The sequence below is a fragment of the Eptesicus fuscus genome, chromosome 5, assembly GCF_027574615.1.
Source record: "Eptesicus fuscus isolate TK198812 chromosome 5, DD_ASM_mEF_20220401, whole genome shotgun sequence".
Taxonomy (NCBI): domain Eukaryota; kingdom Metazoa; phylum Chordata; class Mammalia; order Chiroptera; family Vespertilionidae; genus Eptesicus; species Eptesicus fuscus.
Window position 1 is genome coordinate 47,793,930 of NC_072477.1, and position 23,385 is coordinate 47,817,314.

Here is a 23,385-nt window from a genome sequence, read left to right on the forward strand (position 1 = left end):
ATTATTTATAAGCTAAGGGGAAACTTTCTAGTCCCAAGTCTTGACTGATAGTTTTTAAGATTAAGACTAAATATATATGTTTGAATTTAATTCTTCTGCAACTGAGGACCTATTGGGAGAGTTCTGTTTTCTGTCTTACTCAGTTCTATTCAAGATTACACAGACCAGTCCTATCAAAAGTAAAATCACTTCCAACGGGAGCATTTTATTTTATTTGTTTATTTATTTGTTTGTTTGTTTGTTTTATTTATTGTTTATAATATGTTTTATTGATTTTTTACAGAGAGGAGGGGAGAGGGAGAGAGTTAGAAACATGATGAGAGAGAAACATCAATCAGCTGCCTCCTGCACGCCCCCTACTGGGGATGTTCCTGCAACCAAGGTACATGCCCTCAACCGGAATGGAACCTGGGACCCTTGAGTCCGCAGGCTGACGCTCTATCCACTGAGCAAAACCGGTTAGGGCTTATTTATTTTTTAAATGTTTTTATTAATCCTCACCCAAGGAAATTTTTCCATTGATTTTTAGAGAGACTGGAAGGGAGGGGGAGAGACACACAGAGAGAAACAATGAGTTGAGAGAGACACATGGATTGGTTGCCTCCCACACAAGAGCTTGCAACCGAGGTATGTGTCCTTGACCGGAATTGAACCCAGGACCCTTCAGTCCACGGGCCGACACTCTATCTACTGAGCCAAACTGGCTAGGGCAGCCAGCAGAGCATTTTAAAGAAAAGGAGGATAAGGATTGAAATGGAAATCAGGAAACCTAGGTGACTTCACAGTGATATGTGACCTTGGAAATGCCCCTTCACTTTTAACATTTGTAAATTGCGCAGGTTGACTCGAGTAATCTACAATTCCACTTCTAGATTTCTATCATTTCTCTACACACCTTTAAAACATATATAGTAATCAGTGCCATTTATCTGACACGTATAATCTACTAGAGGCCTGAAGCATGAAATTCGTACAACGGGCTCGTCCCTCGCAGCCCCGGCTGCCTCAGCCAGCCCTCACAGCCCTGGCTTTGTCCAGAAGGTCATCTGGAAGGTCTCCCAGTCTAATTAGCATATTACTCTTTTATTAGTATAGACTAGAGGCCCAGTACACAAAATTCGTGCACTTGGGGGGGGGTGTCCCTCAGCCCAACCTGCACCCTCTCCAATCTGGGACCTCTCGGGGGATGTCCAACTGCCTGTTTAGGCCCGATCCCTGGGGGACTCTGGTGGGGCTGAGAGGACTGGGCACCACCATCTTGTGGCTATGGGCGCTGCCATTTTGTTGCAGAGTGATGGTTAATTTGCATATTACTCTTTTATTAGATAGGATTGCCTGGTGCTATAGTTAATGCACATGTCTTATTCCCCCAACTAGAGTGTAAGCTCCTTAATGTCTGGAACACATCTTATACTCTGCAGTGGCTGCTGCCATGCATCCACTGAGGCACTCCCTCCCCCACCTGCTGGGAGTGTTGCGGCTGATGACTCTTATCTGAGTCCCTTTCCAACCCTACTGGGAAGTGTGTGTGTCGAAGGGGTGGAAAAGCCAGTGTCCAATGACTAGATGGTTGATGTGTGTGTCGGGGAGGGGTGGGGGGAAGGTGTCAATAAAGGCCAAAGGGAGACTGAAGAGCTGCCCCGCAGCAGAGCTTCCCTTAGGATCTCAGGCCTTTGTGTGACTGCATCCCCGTCCAACCTCTTCCTGTTTGTCCTGCTTTCCTCACTCCCTGGCAGGTGTGGTTCTTGAGAGCATTCCCCGGTCAACCTCCTGCATGCAAATCTCAGAGTCTGAGTCTGTTTCCTGGAGTTTTTAACTATGTTCCCTGCTACCTTCCCATCTCTTCCCATGTGTTTCCCCCATGCAAGGTGGGCTCAAATTAACTGAAGTCCACGGGGACCCCAGCAAGGTGGGCGAGAAGCCCATGCTGGGAGGAGTCCTGTTCTTTGTCTCCACAAATACTGAAACTGACAGTGTTTCTCCCAGGGTCCAAGTCTCCGCTAGCACAGCCAAGAACCGGGAAATGTTCTCCATCAGGAAGGCACCGGGCGTGTTTTGTTCCTGCTCATCTCTTTTCATGTGTGTGTCTAATTCCTGGCAGCAGCGAGAGTGGAGGGACTGGGCCCTACATACATTGACTGAGATTAACAGAATATTTAAAAGTTGGCCGGTCTCCTTGTGCCTCTAAAGCCAGACAAAAACCTTGGTTTGCAAACTGCTTCCTCTTTTAAATGAAAACCAGGAGTAAACTGATCACACCGTGATGGTCTGGGATCCTTCAGCATAGGTAGTGTCAAGGTGCTCAGTCAAGCTTGCTGTTCCCTTCCACATAAAGGGGGAGATTGCTTTAGGCAACCCTTGCTCCCCACAAGTTCTAATACATTTACTTCGTTGTTGCTATTATGAGCAATTGTGTCATTGTAACTAGATTAATTCACAATCTACACACACAACCACACATATGTCTTTCCCTTTGGAGCCAACTCACTGTGTTACATCGTGTTCACATAAACCTTTCAAATGAATATTTGCTTTTATTATGCAATACCATTGCCTTTGTGCTGTGCACTTTCCTTGGATAGCCAGAAGTATCTGTCCCTAATTTCTCTCTCTCTCTCTTTTTGGTTAGATTATCAGACATTCGATACGATTTATAGAAGCACAGTCCTTTGAAATGATAAGAGGATGGACCGCAGACTTGGGGCATATTTAAATAATTAAAACATTGTCTGATACTGTGTGGTTCCAAGAGAAAAGAAGAACCGTCGACACCAGAAAATTTCCTGCTGGAATTCCGCCAGGGAATAGCTGGCTGTCCTGGGGAGGTCTGTCATTATGGGACGTTGCTGTTTGTAAATTTAATAAACGGCTCACATCTGCTTATGATATTATGGGAGTCTAGGCTAGGAGGACTTCTTACATAAAGCACATGGTTTATTTTAAAAATCAGTCCATGCTTTCTGTTTGTAGGACTTGTCAGGGTGTATAGGAAAAACACGACACCTGTATTTACACGTCGGAGTCTAGGCCACAGCATTCATATCCTGCTTGTGCTTTGAACCACAGTGTGATACGCCTGAAACTGGGGAATCTAGTCCTTCCCCAGCAGGGTACAGCTGAGGCCCCAAAGAGGTGAGGGGCCCGAGGGCAGGTCCCCAGAGTTAGTGACAGAGTCAGGACTCAGAGGATGTCACAGCACACACACCCCCACCCCCCACCACCACCACCACATCCACTCCCTTCTTCTCTCTTGCTTCTCTTTTGTTTTCTTTTGGACTCAGCTTACATATACTCCTCAGTTTGTGGCCCATTAGCAGCATCTTTAGTCTGGGTGTGGTCCCTCTCACATTTGATCCCCATGGATTACTTCCTTGTTCCCATAAAGGCAACCATTCTGATGTATTTAATGTGCATCCTTTATATTTTTTATGAATCTTGAAAAATGAGCATTCCCCATCCCCACCTTGACACGATGCTGTGAGATCCTCCCGCTCTGTTATGTGTATGTACCTCTAGCCCATTGCCTCTGGCAGCTGCCTGGTTCTCCAAGGCCACAGCTGTTCCCCCCATATCACCCCGCCTCTGCGTCACTTCATCCCACAGCGGTTCCGCGACAGCCACTCTTGGCTCACTTACTCTCTCTCAAGCAAAAACCACATTTTCCCTCCTTATTAAACTTATAAGGCAGAATATGTCCAAGGAATATAAGCGATTTAGCAGTGGCTTCAGTAACCTTTCACCTCTAGATAAATTACTGGTATGATTTAATACAATACAGATGGAGAGTGTTCAGAAGCTGTTTTTATTCAATCCAAGTGGGCAGAGTGCTTTTAAAATGTTTTGCCAGCACTAACTTCAGTTCTCAAGAGAAAAATATCTTCATTGTGTGTGTGTGTGTGTGTGTGTGTGTGTGAGTGAGTGAGTGAGAGAGAGAGAGAGAGAGAGAGAGAGAGAGGAATGAAGTGGGCAGGAAGATGGGGAATGAACCATTTTTTCTGAAGGGCAATTTGGCAATATGTATCCAAAGCCTTTGATCTAGTAATTCCACCTCTAGGAATTTATCATAAGGCAATAGTAAGGACTAGGTATAAAGATTCACTAAAGAACGCTCATTGCAGCATTATTTATAATTGGGAGAACACTGGAATCAATCTCAATGTGCCACAAAAATGGATAAATTATTCTAATAATGGATTAGTATTCTACTAATTAATTTATTCAACACATACTTACTGAGTTCCTGCTGTGTGCCAGGCACAGTGCTGAGAACTGGGGACACAGGAGGACTAAACGGGCAATGCCGCATCCTGGAAAACAGTGAGCCATGAGACCCAGTGCCCTGGGAGCACTCCTGCAGTAACAATGGAAGCAGGCTATGAGAAAAAGCATTATTATTTCAGTGTACAATATTTTATTTTTAGATTTATAATCATAGCAAGTCATTTTTTTAAGAGAGCAAAGGTTTTTCTGTAAGTTTGGTATAAAATAACATGGGAGTTTTAAAAAATGATTACTCAAGGCAGCACCCTGTCTGTGGAGAAGCTGGGCCCACCCTCAGAGGCAGTAAGGCCCCCCGGGGTTGCTGTTCTCCCGGCAGGTTAGCCAGCTCCATTGTTACGAGGCAAGGAGTCCTCGCTGAACTGGGAGCTGGGAGGTCGGAGGGCCAGTTCTAGGCAAGCTTCCTCCTGTTCAGGACTCTGTTTCCCACCTATAAACTGAAGGTGCCAGACTTGGGTCCCCCTATGACCCCCTTCAGTCTTCCTTTTCTACTGATTGCATTTCACATGCTCTCATTCTCCCTTTTTTTTTTTGCCTGTGTTGTGACATGTTTGTGTTTTTTCACTCACTGAGTGACTGAATCGGGTCGCTGCTCCACAAATCCGATTGTCAGTGTGTCACCTGTGAGAGTGATGGAAGTTGCTCGTGCTGAGAATAGGGAGGTTGTGCAGGGCCCGAATGTCCTTAGGGTTCTCTTCCCCCAACTGCATGAGCTACTAATATATGTAAACCTGAGGCTGCCAATTACACACAGCACAGCTGAGATTTTCTAGTTATATCCCACAAGCTCTTCCTATAAAAATGTTTACTTACAAAGTTAATTTTTTTCTTTTATTTATTTTTATTTATTTATTTATTTAAAAAATATATTTTATTGATTTTTCACAGAGAGGAAGGGAGAGGGATAGAGAGTTAAAAACATCGATGAGAGAGAAACATTGATCAGCTGCCTCCTGCACACCCCCCATTGGGGATGTGCCCGCAACCAAGGTACATGCCCTTTACTGGAATCGAACCTGGGACCTTTCAGTCTGTAGGCTGACGCTCTACCCACTGAGCCAAACCGGTTTTGGCAATTTTTTTTCTTTTAAAGTAATTTTATTTTTTACTTTCATTTCTTTTTACATTTAATACTATTTTGTATTAGTTTCAGGTGTGCAGCATAGTGGTTAGACGACCATATACTTTACAAAGTGGTCCCCCAATAAATAGTCCAAGTACCCACCTGGCACTGTGCATAGTTATTACAATATTATTGACTCTAATCCCCATGCTGTACTTTACATCCCTGTGACTATTTTGTAACTACCAATTTGTACTTCTTAATCCATTCACTTTTTCACCCAGCCTCCCAACCCTCTTCCCCCCTGGCAACCATCCGTCTGTTCTCTGTATCTATGAGTCTGTTTCTATTTTGTTTGTTCCTTTATTTTGCTCTCTAGCTCCCACATGTAAGTGAGATCATATGGTATTTGTCTTTCTCAGTCTGACATTTCACTTAGCATAATCCCCTCTAGGCCCACCCATGCTGTAGCGAATGGTAAGATTTTACTTATTAAAATTAATTTTAATAAATTATTAATTTAATAAATTTAATAAATAAAATGGTAAGATTTTATTTATTAAATTAATAAATTAATAATTATTAAATTATTTTTAATTTTTTTGGCCAAGTAATATTCCATTGTATATATGTACCACCCTTTATTTTTCACATCCACTCATCTATGGATGGGCACTTGGGTCGTCGCTTCCATAGCTTGACTATTGTAAATAACGCTGCAATGAACATAAAGGTGCATATATTCTTTTGAATTAGTGTTTTGGGTTTCTTCAAATATATACCCAGAAGCAACATTGCTGGGTCGTAGGCAGTTTCATTTTTAATTTTTTAAGGACCCTCCATACTGTTTTGCATAATGGCTGCACCAATATGCACTCCCACAATGCCCGAGGGTTCCCTTTTCTCCACATCGCCCCCCAACATTTGTTGTTTGTTGATTTATTAATGATAGCCATTCTAACAAGAGTGAGGTGGTTTCATTTGCATTTCTCTGATGATTAGTTTATTTTTTCTAAAATGGATTTAAAAACTTTTCCTTTTTATTCTAGAATTAGCAAGTCAAATACTATTTCAAAGTCAGAGCATATTATTCCATAAAAACCCATGAAAACATTATGATTATCTTCCTTAATAATAAAATTATTTTTAAAAACTCTTGCTGATCGCCACCATACAAAGTTAAAATCAAACACAGTTTCATTTTAGGAGATGGACAGTACATAGGAGCATTCAGAGCAATGGAAACAGCTGGTGCAAATGTCTGGTGGCACTGACCAGTCTGACATTTCACTTGCTTCTTTGCTGTCCAACCTTTGCCAACTATTTCTGGACTTCCTTGACTATTCACAATTTTGACCAATACAATTAAAAGTGTAGTGTAGTGTGCAGACCTTCAGAGTAGAAACAACTCATTGTGCTAATTAAAAACAGAGATTCCTGCCCTGACCGGTTTGGCTCAGTGGATAGAGTGTCCGGCTGCTGACTGAAAGATCCCGGGTTCAATTCCGGTCGGGGGCATGGACCTTAATTATGGGCTTGATCCCCAGTAGGGGTCATGCAGGAGGCAGTTGATCACAGTTGATCAATGTTTCTCTCTCATTGATGTTTCTAATTCTCTATCCCTCTCTCTTCCTCTCTGTTAAAAAAAAATATATTTATATATATATATACTAGAGGCCTGGTGCACGAAATTCGTGCACGGAGGGGGGTTATCCCTTAGCCCAGCCTGTACCCTCTCCAATCTGGGACCCCTCGAGGGATGTCCGACTGCCCGGATCGGGCCTAAATGGGCAGTTGGACATCCCTCTCACAATCCAGGACTGCTGGCTCCCAACTGCTTGCCTGCCTGCCTTCCTGATTGCCCCTAACCACTTCTGCCTGCCAGCCTGATCACCCCCTAACCACTCTGCTGCCAGCCTGTTTGCCCCCAACTTCCCTCCTCTGCTGGCCTGGTTACCCCTAACTGCCCTCTCCTGCAGGGTTGATCACCTCCAACTGCCCTCCCTTGCAGGCCTGGGTCCCTCCCAACTGCCCTCTCCTGCTGGCCATCTTGTGGTGGCCATCTTGTGTCCACATGGGGGCAGGATCTTTGACCACATGGGGGCAGCTATATTGTGTGTTGCAGTGATGATCAATCTGCATATTACTCTTTTATTAGATAGGATAGAGGCCTGGTACAGGGGTGGGGGCCAGCTGGTTTGCCCTGAAGGGTGTGCCGGATCAGGTGGGGGTTCCCTTGGGGTGTGGGGCGGCCTGAGTGAGGGGCCTGTGGTGGTTTGCAGGCCGGCCACGCCCCCTGGCAACGCAAGCAGAGGCCCTGGTATCTAGAATTTATTTTCCTTCTACAATTGAAACTTTGTAGCCTGGAGTGGAGCCAAGCCTGGGGTTCCCTCTGAGGCCGGCAGCCATTTGTGTTGGGGTTATAATTGAAACTTTGTTGCCTTAAGTGGGTGGGCCCCGCCAGGGTGTGCAGAAAGCTTTGCTTCCCCTGTTGCCGGAGGCAACCCTGGCCTGCTCTCTCAAGCTCCATTCTGCTGCCATTTGTTTGAATTTGTTTACCTTCTATAATTGAAACTTTGTAGCTTGAGTGGGAGGCTAAGGCCTGGCAAGGGCAGGTGGAAAGCTTGGCTTCCTCTGTTACCTAGGAAACCTTGCTCTCTGTGGCTATAGCCATCTTGGTTTGGGTTAATTTGCATACTTGCTCTGATTGGATGGTGGGCGTGGCTTGTGGGCGTGGTTTGTGGTGTGTCGGAGGTATGGTCAATTTGCATATTTGTCTATTATTAGATAGGATACACACACACACACACACACACACACACACACACACACACACACTAGAGGCCCATTGCAGGAAGAATCCTGCAAGAATAGGGCTTCCTGTGGCGGGCTTCGCTCCCTTCTCCAATGCCTCACTCCCTTCTCCGCCACTTCGCTCCCTTCTGCAGCGCTTGGCTTCCTTCTATGCTGTCTTCAGTCTTCGCTCCACGCCTGCGTATGCAAATTAACCCATCTTTGTTGGGTTGATTTGCATACTCACTCCTAATTGGCTGGTGGGTGTAGCAGAGGGACAGTCAATTTGCATGTTTCTCTTTTATTAGTGTATATATCTATATATATATATATATATATATTTTTTTTAAATAAAAGGTTCCTGGACATAAGCCTAGACCTATAACATCAGAATCACTGAGGTTGAGGTCTTGGGACCTGAATTTTGGACCAGCCTCCCCTCACCATGTGATTCTTATGGGCACTAAAAATAGCTACACTCACATATTATATTTTCTCACTTGTAGTTCTATTTCCCTTTTGCTCAATGCATCATAATTCCCAGGGGTGATCCTTGAAATAGTCTCCACAATGAACCCTTCTTCCTAGAAAATTGGCTATGAATTTCCACTATGAGTGTGCTGTGTGTGTGTATCTACTTTTGTCCAGAAGATCCCATGACAGAATCTCATTTCTTTTGTTGTTGTTAATCCTCACTGGAGGATACTTTTTCCATTGATTTTTTTTTTACAGAGAATAGAAGGGAGTAGGGGAGAGAGAGAGAGAGAGAAGAGAGAGAGAGAGAGAGACAGAAAGAGAGAGAGAGAGATGAGAGAGACACATCAACTGGTTGCCTCCTGCACACACCCTGATCAGAGCTTGGGATCAAGCCTACAACCAAGGTACATGCCCTTGACCAGAATCAAACCTGTGACCCTTCAGTCTTCAGACCACTGAGCCAAACTGGCTAGGGCCAGAATCTCATTTATTACCAGTTACTGTTGGGCCTTTTTTTTTTTTTTTTTTTTTAAGACATTAAGGTCCTTATGAAGACAAAGCTGTCTTTTTTCTATGATAGATTCTGGGATTTTAATGTCAAAAGAAAGAAAACAACTCTGCCCTTCATTCACAATCAAGTACTTCTCCCGTGACAGCTCAGCAGCTCTAAATTCAAGTGAGGTGTGCCCCCAACCAACCTCAGCCCGCTTAGGTCCTATTTATGGAAAGAGACAAGAGACAATAACAACATTTAAAGCCAAAGAACAGATTAACATTATTTTAGAAAACAAATAGTTCATGTAAAATATAGTGGTCTTTCTCACTATAATCTCCCTCTTCTGGGAGTGAATTTAGCAACTAGAATCTAGTGGTTCAGTTTCTAACCAAATCTAATTTATTATTAGTTATGTATTCAGGTGACTGTTTATATTAGTTGCCTATTGTTATTATTTTTAAAGATATTTTTATTGATTTTTAAAGAGAGAGGAAAGGAGACGGTGAGAGGGAAACATTAATCAGCTGCCTCCTCATGCCCCCTACCGGGGATTGAGCCCACAACCTGGACATGTGCCCTGACCAGGAATAGAACCAACAACCTTTCCGTGCATGGGATGGTGCTCAACCCACTGAGAAACACCTCCAGGGCTAGCTAACAATTGTTATATAGCAAGTTAACCCAAATTTAGCAGATGAAATAGTAAATATTTATTATCTCACCGTTTCTGTGAGTCAGGAAATTGTCTGGCTCAAGGTCTCTCATGAGGCTGTAGTCAAGCTGTCAGCCAGACCTGCAGTCTTCTGAGGCCTTGACTGTGACTGAAGGATCTGCTTCCCGAGAGGTGCCTTCCCATGCTCAGCAGGTCAGTGCTGGCTGTTGTTAGGAAGCTTCAGTTCCTTCCCACACAGACCACTCCATAGGGCGGCTTGAGTGTCATCGCCGCATGTCTTCTTCCAGGAGCAGGTGCAAGTGACAGAAGCAAGGCAGAAGCCACAAAGCCCTTTATACCTCGCCTCCTCGAAAGTCACCCCCCAACATGTCTGCCATCCTCTGTTCAGTGTGGAAAGGAAATGAGCACCAGAAATAAAAGAACCAGAAGGGAAAGACCCCTTGGTTGTGTGGGGTTAGTGCTGGGACAGGCAACAAGTGGGAGGGGCTCTTCAGAGAGGAGTGAAGGAAGCAGCATCAGGGACATGAAGTAGCTTTGGAGGTTTTCTCAGACTCTTCTTCATTTCTAGGTCTGAGGTTAGGGGATGATGGTTTTCCAAACTGTTTACCAAGAGTCGCACTAGAAAGCTGTTGGGGATTTTGTTTTTTAAAGATCAAAGTCAAGTGAGGAAAAACATCCCCCTTTTTTTGGTCCCTGATGGCAAAGGGAGGAAGTAGAATTTTTTAGTTCTGCAGAGAAGCATGGATTACATGTAAAAATGCAATGTGACGTATCTGGTTTGGGATAAATAATCTCCTAGGCTTGCCTAAGTGTTGTGAGGTCCAAGATCGACTGGTTGTGAGGCCAATTCTTCTGGCATCTTTCGGAATCAGAGGCATGGGCGGGAGAGATCATCATAATAGAAATATTTTTTGAAATGGATTAGAACTATATTTGTAGGTTTTCCTCAATTCTGGGCATTTTGGTTTTTAATAAACTATTTACTTGTGCTAAGAAAAAACATGGGAGGAAACAAGACCCTGGACTAGCACTGTGGAGACGGGAGGTCTAGTCTGACGGGGCCCTGACACCACATGTGACACCCTGGGCCCCTCTCTGCTCATAGTGGAACAGACTTTATTATGCTTCTCTTCTTCTGTATCGAGTAAGAGTAATAATGTCGAAGGGTCCCATTATCCCTGAGTGGCTTAGCCAAAGATTAAAGAATGGGCCTGTTTAAAGCTCTGGAAGGAAACAATAGGTAAATAGGAAAGGGGTTGGGGGCAGGAAGGGAGAATTACAGAAATGTTCAGGCCACTGGCTGTGAGTAAGCAGCTGACTCAGGAGGTGAGAATAAGGAAAGAGCTGAAAAAGAATGCTTTCCTCCCCTCAGCATGGTGGTGACCACACACCAAGAGAGGACAGCCAAAAGGAACAATGTCCAAAGCACTCACAGCTCCCTCAGCGTTGGGCCCCAGTTGTGAGTGCCCCACGTTGGGCTGCCAGTTGCGAGTGTCCCCCCCCCCCCCCCCACATCCTGCGTGGTTCAGGGTTCAGGTTCAGGGTTTGGGTTCTGGAGGAGGCCGCACGCAAATGAAAGAGACTAGAAAATATTAATTTGGAAACATTGGGGGGCCGGCGGGAGCCCAGCTCAAGAGGAAGGACTCCGCTTTGCTCTGGTCTTGCGATCCCTTTTATTCAGGTTTGGGATCCACCTATAGCCCTTAGGCAGGCAATTCCAGTAATAGCTCCATGATAGCCCATCAGCAAGGATTTACATAAGATTAAAAGGTGGAAGTTGCTTCAGCTCCCTTTGTCTCAACTAGACAGTGGGTGCTTGGCTCTGACCCTTGCCAGAGCCTCAAGGTTAACCAGCCTTCCGGACTCCTCGTCCACCTCTTTCTGCTAGTGAAGGCAATGGGCAGCTTCCAACACTTCAGAAGCCTGCATTTCTTCACAGGCCTCTGTGGCCAATGTAAGCTTTATCACTTACTTTTACTAAAAACTTAGTCCGTAAAGTAACCAGTGTAGTTCATTGGCTTTGCATAGGAGAATTAGTAAAACATTAGGAGTATTGCCTGGCTCATGTGGCTCAATAGCTGAACTTCAACCTATGAACCAGAAGGTCATGGTTCCATTCCCGGGCAGGACACATGCCCAGGAATGTGGGCTCAATTCCCAGTAGGAGGCCTGCAGGAGACAGCCAATTAATGATTCTCTCTCATAAGTGAAGTTGCTATTTCTCTCTCCCTCTCCTTTCCTCTCTGAAATCAATAAAAATATATATTTTTTTAAAGTGTTAGGAGTATTAAGCAAAACTCGGGCTTTTATATGCAGTCTTGCTTAGTTCAGTCTACTCCTGGAGCCGATTTCTGACATATACAAACCGTCCTTCATTTGATAGCTACTATGGAACACCCCACCTTTTGATGTGTCTATGTATTTTCTGTTTGCCTGTATATTTTAATCACTAAACAGTATGGCTATGTCTTGATTAAAAGTATTGGACTTTTAACATATAGTCCTTTTGTGTGTGTCTGAGACAAGTCCTGAAATAAATCTAAAGTAATAAAGAAAAACAGGGGCCGAGCTCTGCTCTTGTGAAGCTCCGGTCATGAAACTGCCCTGAACTCAGCAGCAGGAAACCTCCATTTCTAAACCCTCTCTGCCACCTTGAACACGTCACGTAACCTTTTTGAGCTTCCGCTTCTCCACAGAAAAATGGAATTACAGCATCGACCAAACAGGGATGTTGTGAGGATCAAATACAATGAATGGACCTGCATGTTCCCAATACATGGCTGTCGGATTAATCCATGGCCATTGAACCCGAGTCTCTATTTTATTTAGAGGGTTCCCAATAATTTAAAATTTTTTTCAACAAGTTGTTATTCAGAATGGACCTTGAACCAGGCCTGTGCTGCCTGGTGGGAGAAAGCAGTGAAGAAGATGGTCACTGCCCTTGTTCTCATGGAGTTTACAGACCAGGGAGGAACACAGACTAGTGAGAGGTAGTTATAACCAAGTGCTGTGGCGGGAGAAGACTTTGTTAAGGCTCATATTGTGTTCACTGCAAATCTGCAGCTATGCAGCTTTCATCATCTGTGAACCCAGGAAATGGAAGTGCTGGGCAGGATGTACTGCCCAACAGACCGGTTCCTGGGCTTGAGGTAATGGTGGGTGCCCTCTATGACCCAACCCAGGAATGGTAGAATGGCCACGCCTCACCCATCTGAGTAGCTGCTGTAAGATATTTTTCTCTCATGAGATTTTTTTGTGCTCTGAAGACCATAGGCTAGCGTCAGCACTCGATTTATCTTTCCATAAAAATAAAAAAATAAAAAAAAAATCAGTTCACTGAAGTAAAATGAACACACCATAAAATTCACTCATGATTTTTAGTAAATGTACACAGTTATGCAACCATCGCCAAAATCCCAGTTTGAGAGCCTTTTCCATCACCCTAAAGGAAACCTCATGCCCGTTTGCAGTCATTCCCTATTAATGTTAATGAGAATAAGCTCCATTAAGATTTCGGTCTTGGGTTTCTTAAATTAGAGTTGAGAAAGAGTTGCTGGTCCAACTTAGAAAAATGTGTTCCCTGGTTGCTGTGTTTGACAGATTTGTCTCTGATGACACATGCCTCGCTGGCCCGATGGAATTATGCAATATCCCTCTTCTTGCCTGTTCTTCATTTTGGCTGCTAACTCAGCAATAGATTTGAATTTCTGTGTAGGTGTTCGGCTTTCAGATTTTTCCAAGTGTCTCCAAAAATGTGATAAAACCCCCTGATCAAGTTTTTAAAAATATGTTTTTACTGATTTCAGAGAGAGGAAAGGAGAGGAAGAGAGAAATAGAAACATTGATGAGACAGAAACATCAACATTGATCTGCTACCTTCTGCACGCCCCCTACTGGGAATCGAACCCACAACCTGAGAATGTGCCCTGACCAGGCATTGAACCACAACCTCCTGGTTCATGGATTGATGCTCAACCATCGAGCCATACTGGCTGGGTCTCAAATCAATGTTTTAAAATAATTTAAAATGCAGTGTTTTCTACAGAGACAACCATTGATGAATGTCGCTAGATTCCTGCCACCCTGTGTGTGGGGGTAGGGATGGGGAGGGAGAAGCAGGGTCTGTTGTTTTTCACACAAGGCTGAAATCTTACAATACATGCCATGTAACCAGGCTAAGGACAAATAATCCCTATGAATAAATTTATTGTGAAGTGACCTACATTTCACATTAGATAAAGCACACTTAAGTCATTAAATGAATTTCTCCCTCTGGTTCATTAGTTCTCAGCATGCTCTGATCCTTTCCCCATTTGTCATATAGCTCCTGAAAGCTGAATATGGAAAAAAGAAAGTAAATCATTTTGTCCATCCCTTTACCGGGTCAGGACATGCTCCCCGCAGAGGAATTATTACCATGTTGGAGATGGACTGGTTCTCCTCTTGATCTTGGCTAAGAGACTGAGATGCTACACTTGACGTATTAGCCTTATGGCATTCTGCCAAGTACTGTGCACATTAGCAATAATGTGCCCATGCTCACATTTACCCAGGAGTCTTCAGTGCTCGAGCTTAGATTCGGCATTATGAGAGTCCTGGAGAATGGATCTAGTGATAATTCTGAGCATCAGAGTTGATGATTAAAGAGGTTGACTTTTTAAAAATTTTCACTTGAAGCTCAAACACCCTCCCTTTCCTTTCTGATGATACTCATTGAGTAAAGGCCAGGTAGAAGGGAACACTGCGGGTCTCCTCCGGTAGTATTTGACACACCAAGTGGACCCATTTTTAAACCGCATTATCCTTCTCGTTTTGGAACCCATGGAGTTTCATGAGGCTGGTGATCAGGCTTTGGAAAGTGTGAGAAACAAATTGATATAACATTATCAGTTGAGTGCAGTATCTTAATAAGTAAGGCCAAACACACAGTAATGCTCTATTGTACAGACACCAGCTCTGCAAAGAAGAAGAAAAGGAAACCAACAGAAACCATACTCATTATGTGCCATCAAGGGCTGTCCCCAAAGTTCATGGGATCTTAGTTGGCACTACTAGAGGTATAAACAATGGAAGGAAGGAGGTGCACTGCACAGACCAAAGCTTTGATAATTGTCCGGAATTTTGGCCAGTACTATAAGCGGTACACAGGCAAAGTGGAGCATGTTCAAAAGTAAGTAACACAAGATGCCACATAAAAAAGGTAATTCTTTTAAAATAACATGTGCTAAGACAAGCCCTGATGGAGGCTAGAGATGCAGGGATAAATATGATAGCCCTCCCTGTCCTCAAGGAGGTCACAGCCAGTGATGGCTGAAAAAAAACAAAGCAGAAGACTTGTAGCTAAGTAAAAAGAAGACTGTGGTGTGCAAATACTTGAAAACTCATCCTACATAATAAAGAGCTAATATGCAAATGGTCATCACATCCTCGCACTAGAGCCAGGGGACCTGAGGCTGGGTCGGGGGACCTGAGGCCGCACCCCCTGCCCCAGCACCAGGGCCAGAGGATCTGAGGCTGCGCCCCCCACCCTGCAGGGCTTGATGGGGGTGGGGCCGGCCTGGTCTGGGTCTGGGTCTTGTGTGATTTTGAGACATGCATGGGTGAGCAGGGACTTGACTCTGGGTCCCGCGGCGCACCCCAGACTCTGACAGGAGGGAGATTTTTATATACATTTTACTACTTTTCTTTCATCTCTGACACTTCTATTATAGAGAAAGGGCAAATGGCAATATTAAAATATTTCCTCTAATTAATTCCCTTTTAATGTGAACGAATTTCATGCACTGGGCCACTAGTCCTATATAATAAAAACCTAATATGCAAATTGACCAAACGGTGGAGCGACTGGTCACTATGACTTGCACTGACCACCAGGGGGCAGACGCTCAATGCAGGAGCTGCCTCCTGGTGGTTAGTGAGCTCCCACAGGGGGAGTGCTGCTCAGCCAGAAGCCAGGCTCATGTCTGGCAAGCACAGCAGCGATGGCGGGAGCCTCTCCCACCTCCGCTGCAGGTGGGTGGTAAGGAGCAAAGAGTCACAGACTGTGAGAGATCCCCCTCAGTGCATGAATCTCATGCACCGGGCCTCTAGTAATATAGAAAAGGAATTAGTCTTGTTCTGTGTGTTACTGAGGGTAGAATTAAATCCAATGGGTAGAAGCCACGAAAACTCATTTTAGCTCGATATGACAATATTAGTGGCCTGGTGCACAAAATTCATGCACTGGAGGGGTGTCCCTCAGCCCATCCTACACCCTTTTCGATCTAGGACCCCTCGGGGGATGTCGACTGCCAGTTTAGGCCTGATCCCACAGTCGGACATCCCTCTCACAATCTGGGACTGCTGGCTCCTAACCACTCACCTGCCTGGCTGCCTGATTGCCCCTAACCATTCTGCCTGCCAGCCTGATAGTCCCTTTACCACTCCCCTGCTGGCCTGATTGTCAGCTAACCGCTCCCCTGTTGGCATGATTGACACCTAACTGCTCCCCTGCCAGTCTGATCACTCCCAACTGCCCTCCCCTGCAGGCCTGGTCCCCCCCAACTGCCCTCCCCTGGCAGCCATCTTGTGACAACATAGGGGTGGCCATCTTGTGGTGGCCATCTTATGATGACATGGGGGCGGCCATCTTGTGATGTGACGTGTGAGGGTCAGTTTGCATATTACCTCTTTATTATATAGGATGAGGTTGAAATTTCCAGCAGTGAAAGGTATCTAAAATATATAATGGACAGCTTGAAGAAATTGTGAGTTCCAGTGTCTTAGGTGTTTAAGAACAGGCTGATGAGCCATTGACAGGAGTACAGGGGTAGTGGAGGTGGTGATGGGACCATGGGCTCACCTACTCATTCACTATTTACTCTAATATGTACCTACCAGTACCCCAGGTATCCTACTACACCCAAATTTTATGGATATACTAGTGAGCAAAACCAAAGACCCTTCTCTCAAGAAGCTTGTGCCTAGTGGGAAGAGATAAACGTGAATCAAATAATCACAGAAATATATATGTATAACTACTACTGGCAAAAGTGTTTGGATGAAAAGCCACATGGAGTTAAAAGAGCAGGTATTAAAAGAGTAGTTTGACCTTGTTGGGACGGTCAGAAAAGACTTTGAAGAGGAACTCTCAACTGAGCTGAGATCCAAAGCACGAGTGGAAGTAGAGAAGCTTGTTCCAGGCAGAAGAGCAGACAGTCAGTGCAAGGTCCGATCACGGGAAGGACCGGATACCTTAAGGTCCCTTTCTTTTTAAGATTTTCATTGATTTATTGAACAGGTAATACACAAATGGAACAAAATTCAAAGGTAGGAAAAGGCACGGAGTGAAAGTAAATCTCCCTTTCTGCTCTGACTTTCCTGAGACAGCAACTGTCTCCAGGCTTTGCTGATCCTTCTGGAGTTATTATTAGACACATCAACCAATGTTCCCTTTTCTTGCCTCTACGAAATTGTAGCACCCTGTACACCATGCTCCATCTTGCTTTATTCTTCAAAGGGTAGATCTTGAGGCTCTTTCAGTACTTTTAGAGCTGCATTGCCCTTTTTTTAGTAGCCACCCTGCAATCCATGGAAGGAGGCACCATGGTTTATTTAACCTCACCTTTGCTGAAGCCAGTTGGGAGGATTGCAAGCAATGCAACAATGAGTGTATCTATAATGCAAATTTTGGGGGTTTTCTTTAAATAATCCTTTATATCACTTCTGATCCCAAAAGTGATACATGCTTATAGGGAAATATTTAAACATTGCAGAAATACATTATGCAGAATGTGAAAGTACCCAAGAATCCCACCCTCCATAAATAACCACAATGAATATCAGTTAGCTTAAATGGTTTCTAATCTAGAGTAACTGTGAAAGAAGGGACGCGTGGCACAAAAAGTAGATTGTAGATCCAGAATATAAGGTTGGGGCTCCTATAGGGAGAAGTTGCCAGAGAGTACTGATGCATTCCTCTGCTGTATTTAGGGTTTTTAACCTGGTCTCTGCGGATTGCTTCCAGATATAGATTAATTTATCAACTTATGTGAATTTTCCAAGGAAGGAATCTAGAGCTTTCATCAGATTCTCAAAGGGGTGTATGACCTCTAAAAGTTAAGAGCACTTATGAATAGAGGGAGGCCAGCAGGTAAGATTTATTTTTGTTTAAAAGTGATATTAATCTTGGCAGAGGTTTCTTCCAAGAGTTCTGAAATTCTTGTGGAATTTGGACACATTTGTTAGCCTCATCTATATAGTAGGGATAATAATAGTAACTCATAGGGTGGTTGTGAGGATTAAGTAAGTTAATACTTACAAGCGCTTAGAAAATTTTCTGTCAAATAACAAGCCTTACATACACGTCTATAAAGTAAGTATGCCCCAACCCCAAGGAGAAACCCAGGTCCCTATGTAAAGACGGGCAGCCTCTTGGCAAGGAGCTCAGACCTCCTGAATGATTTCTAACACAGAATCTTCCCCAGGGCAGCCTGCTACCCATAGCCTGGATCAAAATGTATCTAGGTCACTGAGGAAGTAGCTAGGAAAGAGGATGTTGAAACACTGCAGTAAAACTCCGTGTTAATTTTACAGCTGGAAAGGACAGCCTTTTATGGTTAAAAAAAATTCAAATTAGCCCTGGATGGTTTGCTCAATGTGTAGAGTGTTGTCAGCCTGAGCACTGAAGGGTTACAGGTTCGATTCCTAGTCAAGAGCACATACCTCAATTGCAGGCTTGATCCTTGTCCTGGTAGGGGCGGGTGCAGGAGGCAACAAATTGATGTGTCTCTCTCACATCCATATTTCTCTCTCCCTCTCTTTCTCCCCTCTCTCTTCCACTCTATCTAAAAACAATGGAAAAATATCCTCAGGTGAGGATTTTAAAAAATGCAAATTATATGGGATAGATATATGCATACATATGCCATATTTCAGTAAGAAATGATTTAATTTTCAATTGAGATTTTTTTTCCTAACAACAAATGAAGGAACTACCTCTAAACCAAAATGTCTGAAAATCCACAGTTAGGATATGTTACCAGCAAGAATTCTGATTGCATTACTCTTCCCTCAATACTAGCCCCTTGCCAAATATATCCTATCTAATAAAAGAGTAATATGCAAATTGACCGTCACTCCAACACACAAGATGGCTGCCCCCATGTGGTCAAAGATGGCTGCCCCCATGTGGACACAAGATGGCTGCCACAAGATGGCCTGCCGGGAAGGGCAGTTGGAAGGGACCAGGCCTGCAAGGGAGGGCAGTTGTGGGTGATCAGGCCAGCAGGGGAGGGCAGTTAGGGGTGACCAGGCCTGCAGAGGAGGGAAGTTGGGGGTGACCAGGCCTGCAGGGGAGAGCAGTTGGGGGCAATCAGGCTGGCAGGGGAGTGGTTAGGGGGTGATCAGATTGACAGGCAGAAGGGGTTAGGGGCAATCAGAAGGCAAGCAGGCGAGCAGTTGGGAGCTAGCAGTCCTGGATTGTGAGAGGGATATCCGACTGCCCATTTAGGCCCGATCCTACTGGACATCCCTCGAGGGGTCCCAGATTGGCGAGGGTGCAGGCTGGCCTGAGGGACACCCTCTCCCCCTCCCCCCATGCACGAATTTCGTGCACCGGGCCTCTAGTATATGTATAGATATATATAGATATATGTGTGTGTGCACACATACATATACACACACTTACATATATATGTATAATATTATTTATAGAATAATTTAATTTAATTATGTTATCTAAAGGCACTTTAATATTTCAGAGACTTGAGGACTGCTGGAAAAGCACCTGCACACTGGAATCCCAGGCCCTTTATTTTTCCCTCTGTCTCCCATGAGGTGCAGGGGGCCCCAGCCCTGCACTGACTGAAGTCTCAGCAGGGGGAAGATCCAGTTCTGTCTCTGCTGATCACCTAGTCTGTGCCAGGATCCTCGCACGAAGCAAAGAGAAATCCCATGGAGTCCCTGCCTATTATCGCTTGTCTGTAAAATAAGATGCTTGCCTTAGATGACCATTCCCAGCTCTGAGTTCTGTGATGTGGAAGTAAAACCAGGCCATCGTTTGCAACCCAAAATTCTTCAGAAATACTTATCAGTCGCCTTCCTGATGATCACATTGCTACATAAACCCCAACCCCTCCTGTACAGTGCTCCATGATACCAAGAACTCGTCACACAAATTATAACCCCATCCTCATTTTTACAGATAAGGAAACTGAGGCTTAGAAATATTAAAGGTGGCAGAGCAACCAGTCTGACTTCCGGCGAGGAATCTTTCTGCCCACACCGCCACTGCACTTATGAAAGGCTACTGGGCATGGACCCTGCTGTGTGTCCAAGACTTCCCTCCCTCCCTCATGGACAGGCTCAGTCCTTCATGCTTCCTTTATTGTAACCACAGCATCCAGCACACATCTGCTTCACGCTGCGCAGGCCGCGTCCCATATCTGGCTGGCTGGCCTGGGAGGCCGCTCCTGGCCAGGCCATGTGGACAGGCTAAAAAGGCTCCTGCTTGCCTGCTTCCTAGGCCCCTGCCACCTGCCATAGCAGCTGTGCCGGGCAGGACACAGGAGTCCAGAGTTCTTTGTCCATGTTATCCCAGCATCAGCATCAGGCCCTGAATTGTTCATTTGAAACTCCCTGAAGGAAGCTTCTTATCATTTGGACTTGTTCTCTTTCAGGTTTTGATCTCAGCAGAGATGAATGGGTCACTTTAAGTGCCTCTGTGTGTGTGTGGCTCAGAGAGACCGGCCGCCAGGGCTGCTGGGCCGGCCCCTCACCTCTGCCCTGCAGGAGGAGCTCCCGTCCTGACCCACCTGAGGCCAGTCCCCGTGGGATATTCCCAATAATCACATCAACAAAATGTATTTGTTTTGTTTATTTTACTTTATTTATGGCAGTGGGAATATTTTTCAAAGCACAGCCATACTCAAACAGGTTGGGGCAGGCGTGACTGACCCTCCTTTATGGCTGAGAGAAGGAGGATTAGGGATGGGAACTCAGGGCTCATAGAGCTATTAAGTTGCAACATTGAGACAGGAATGCAGATCTCCCCATACCAGACCCTGTGATGTCTGCATTCTATCAGCCTTAGACCACCCTGAGGGCCGGCCAGGTTTATCTTGGAGACGCTTCTGGCCTTTGGTGATCCAATGCCCTTGAATAACCAGCCAGGAAACCCCTACCTCATCATAAAGTCCAGACCTGTCTTCCCTGAGTGAAAGGCACAAGTTCTGAAATGTTCCTCTTCTCCATCTATCCCCTCAAACCTCTGTCTTTCTACAAACAGATCACAGCTCCAAGGGAAAAGGGATGGGATTAAATGCATTTGCATAGAGATGTGAATTAATGAATAATTATTTAATGTGCTTGTCAGGGATACTTGCAGACTTCCCAGACATTGGCCTCTGGAAGGATGGAATTTCAGGAACTATTTCTAGACACACAAGATACATTGCCAGGTTTCTGCTGGCCTCTTCAACGCCACTCTCAACGCCCCACAGTAGGGATGCCTGGGGAGCCTGGGAAGAGGTTCTCAGGCCCAGCACATCCTTTCCGTTCTGAGCCCATGAGCAATGACAGCATGAGAAGTGGGCAGGATGCAAAAGAGCTGTGACCCATTCCAGTACAAACAATGAATTAGCCTGTGAGACATGGCTGCTGGGCACAGAGGCAGGTGCATGACACTGAAGATCGGTCCCCATCGATGGGCCTGAGCCTCTGCCCGTGGCTGAGTCGTCCTAGAATTACTGTGTTCCCACCACTGTGCCATCCAAGGTGGTAAGGCTCTTCTCCTGTCCCCTGTCACCCTCACTCCCTACCCCTGCTTATTCCGAAAGCCCAGCCACACTTCTGCAAGGGAGCACGAGATAATCTACTTGGAGACTCTGGGGCTCACGCCAGGCTGCTAACTTGTCAGCAGGAATTTTGGGGCTCCACAGCTGACAAAGTCCCCCCGTCAGACAGCTAAGAGTGTCTGGATTCCTTCTCCCGCCCACCACTATTACATGCCTTTCCAGACCATCTTGGAGCCTCCTGCTCCCCTCCCCGCTGTGTTTGAAGTGCACACCTCAGAAATAGACTCGTCTTCTTTCCTGTCTGCTCTGGACTTTCAGTTTCACCCCACAGTGATCTCCCTTCCACGCTAGGAGGCCTGCCACTAATGTACCCTCAGAACCCCCACTATCAATGGGAACATGTCTGCTGTCCTTAGCTGGGCACTGAACCCACTCGGGCACAGTGCCAAGTGCTTGGCTTGGGTTATGTCATATAACCCTCCTCACAAACTAATGATGTAGGTATTATTATTACCATTTTTACACGTGAGGAAACTGATGCACAAGCAGGTTGAGTAGTTTGTCCCAAATCACTCAGCTGGAAAGTAGAGGAGCCGGTGTGTTCTTGCTAATACGATGCTTCAGTTCAGGTGTGTTTATTTTTGCCAGCTGTCAAATAAATTTATTGAAGTGGAACGATGGGGGTCAAGCAGAAAATGCATTAACTATTTCAGTAAACCTTTCCAAATTGCCCACCAAAATGATTGTACAAATTATAGCCCCATGAATGTCCTTGCCAATACTCTATATCTTCAATCTTCTCTGTGTCGATGTTCAAAGTAAATTATCTTGTTTTAACTTCTATTCTTTAGTCAGTGGTGAGGTTGAGCATATTGTCATGTGTATTGGCCAGTTATAGTTGTCTGCACAGCTATAAATGTTACTAGTTTTTTTAAATCAGAACTGATTTTCTCCACAAAATATGCATTTCCTTTATTCCCTGTTAGTTGACGGCAGGATCATCCTCCAGTTACTGAAAACAGAAAACAGGAATAGACTTTGGTACTTCTCTTCCCCTTTCCCTCCACAGCTGGTCAGTCAAGTAGCAAGGACTCTGCCTCATGAATGCCCCTCGGATAGACTCCTGGCTGCCCCATGGCCTCCCCATGACCTTCCCTCGGCCTCCCCATGGCAGTCCCTCAGCACTATTCTTGCAGAGTCCTTGGGTGCTGCTGCTGAGCCAACTACCACACAGGTCTTGTCCTACGTCATCCCTGGCACCCTTCGAGGTGGGTGCTGGTATCCCTATTGTACACGTGTCCCCTTCCCCCACTCTACCTTCCCCACCATGCAAGGATGCATTTTCTCAGCCCCTTCTCATTGTCCTGGACAGCTCCCTCTCCTGGCCTTCTTGTTTCTACCTTCCAGAGGCCTTCCTGCATGGCTCCTTTTCTGTGGAAGACTGCCTCACTGCAGGTCCACTTCACCCTCCTGGGACCCAAGGAAGCCCCTGCGAGGCCAGAGCGCCATGGAAAGGCCACCTCGACCTACAGCTCAGATTGTGATTCCGGCCCCGCCTGAGCTCTGACTGCCTTCCTTTCTCTTTCTAACTCTGGCTGGCTCCTTCTTTTCCTCTGTGTCTCATCACTTCTCCCTTTTCTTTGTGCTCCCCACTCTTCTGCTCTTACTTTCCTGCTCTCTCTGCCTCACAGCCTTTCTTCCTCCATGTTTCTCCACTGGTTTCTCTGTCTTTCTTCTCTGGCCCCAGTCACTTCAGTGCCTTCTTGCTTCCTCCCACAGAGAACAGGATCTCGAGGCCCGAGAAGGAGGTGGGAGGGAAAGGCACCATCGG

At 45.3% G+C, this 23,385-nt stretch overlaps 1 long non-coding RNA gene across 2 annotated transcripts in view; it reads right to left on the reverse strand.

Annotated features, from left to right (window-relative positions):
- The window catches only part of LOC129148991 (uncharacterized), a 42,297-nt gene that overhangs the window by 5,846 nt on the left and 13,066 nt on the right, over window positions 1–23,385 (reverse strand). Inside the window, exon 4 of one of the 2 annotated variants that reach the window (XR_008555975.1) lies at window positions 22,164–22,566. The exons of the other annotated variant lie outside the window; for it this stretch is intronic. This is a non-coding gene — a long non-coding RNA (uncharacterized LOC129148991). Of the gene's footprint in view, window positions 1–22,163; window positions 22,567–23,385 lie in introns of those variants that run through there. 2 annotated transcript variants of the gene reach the window in all.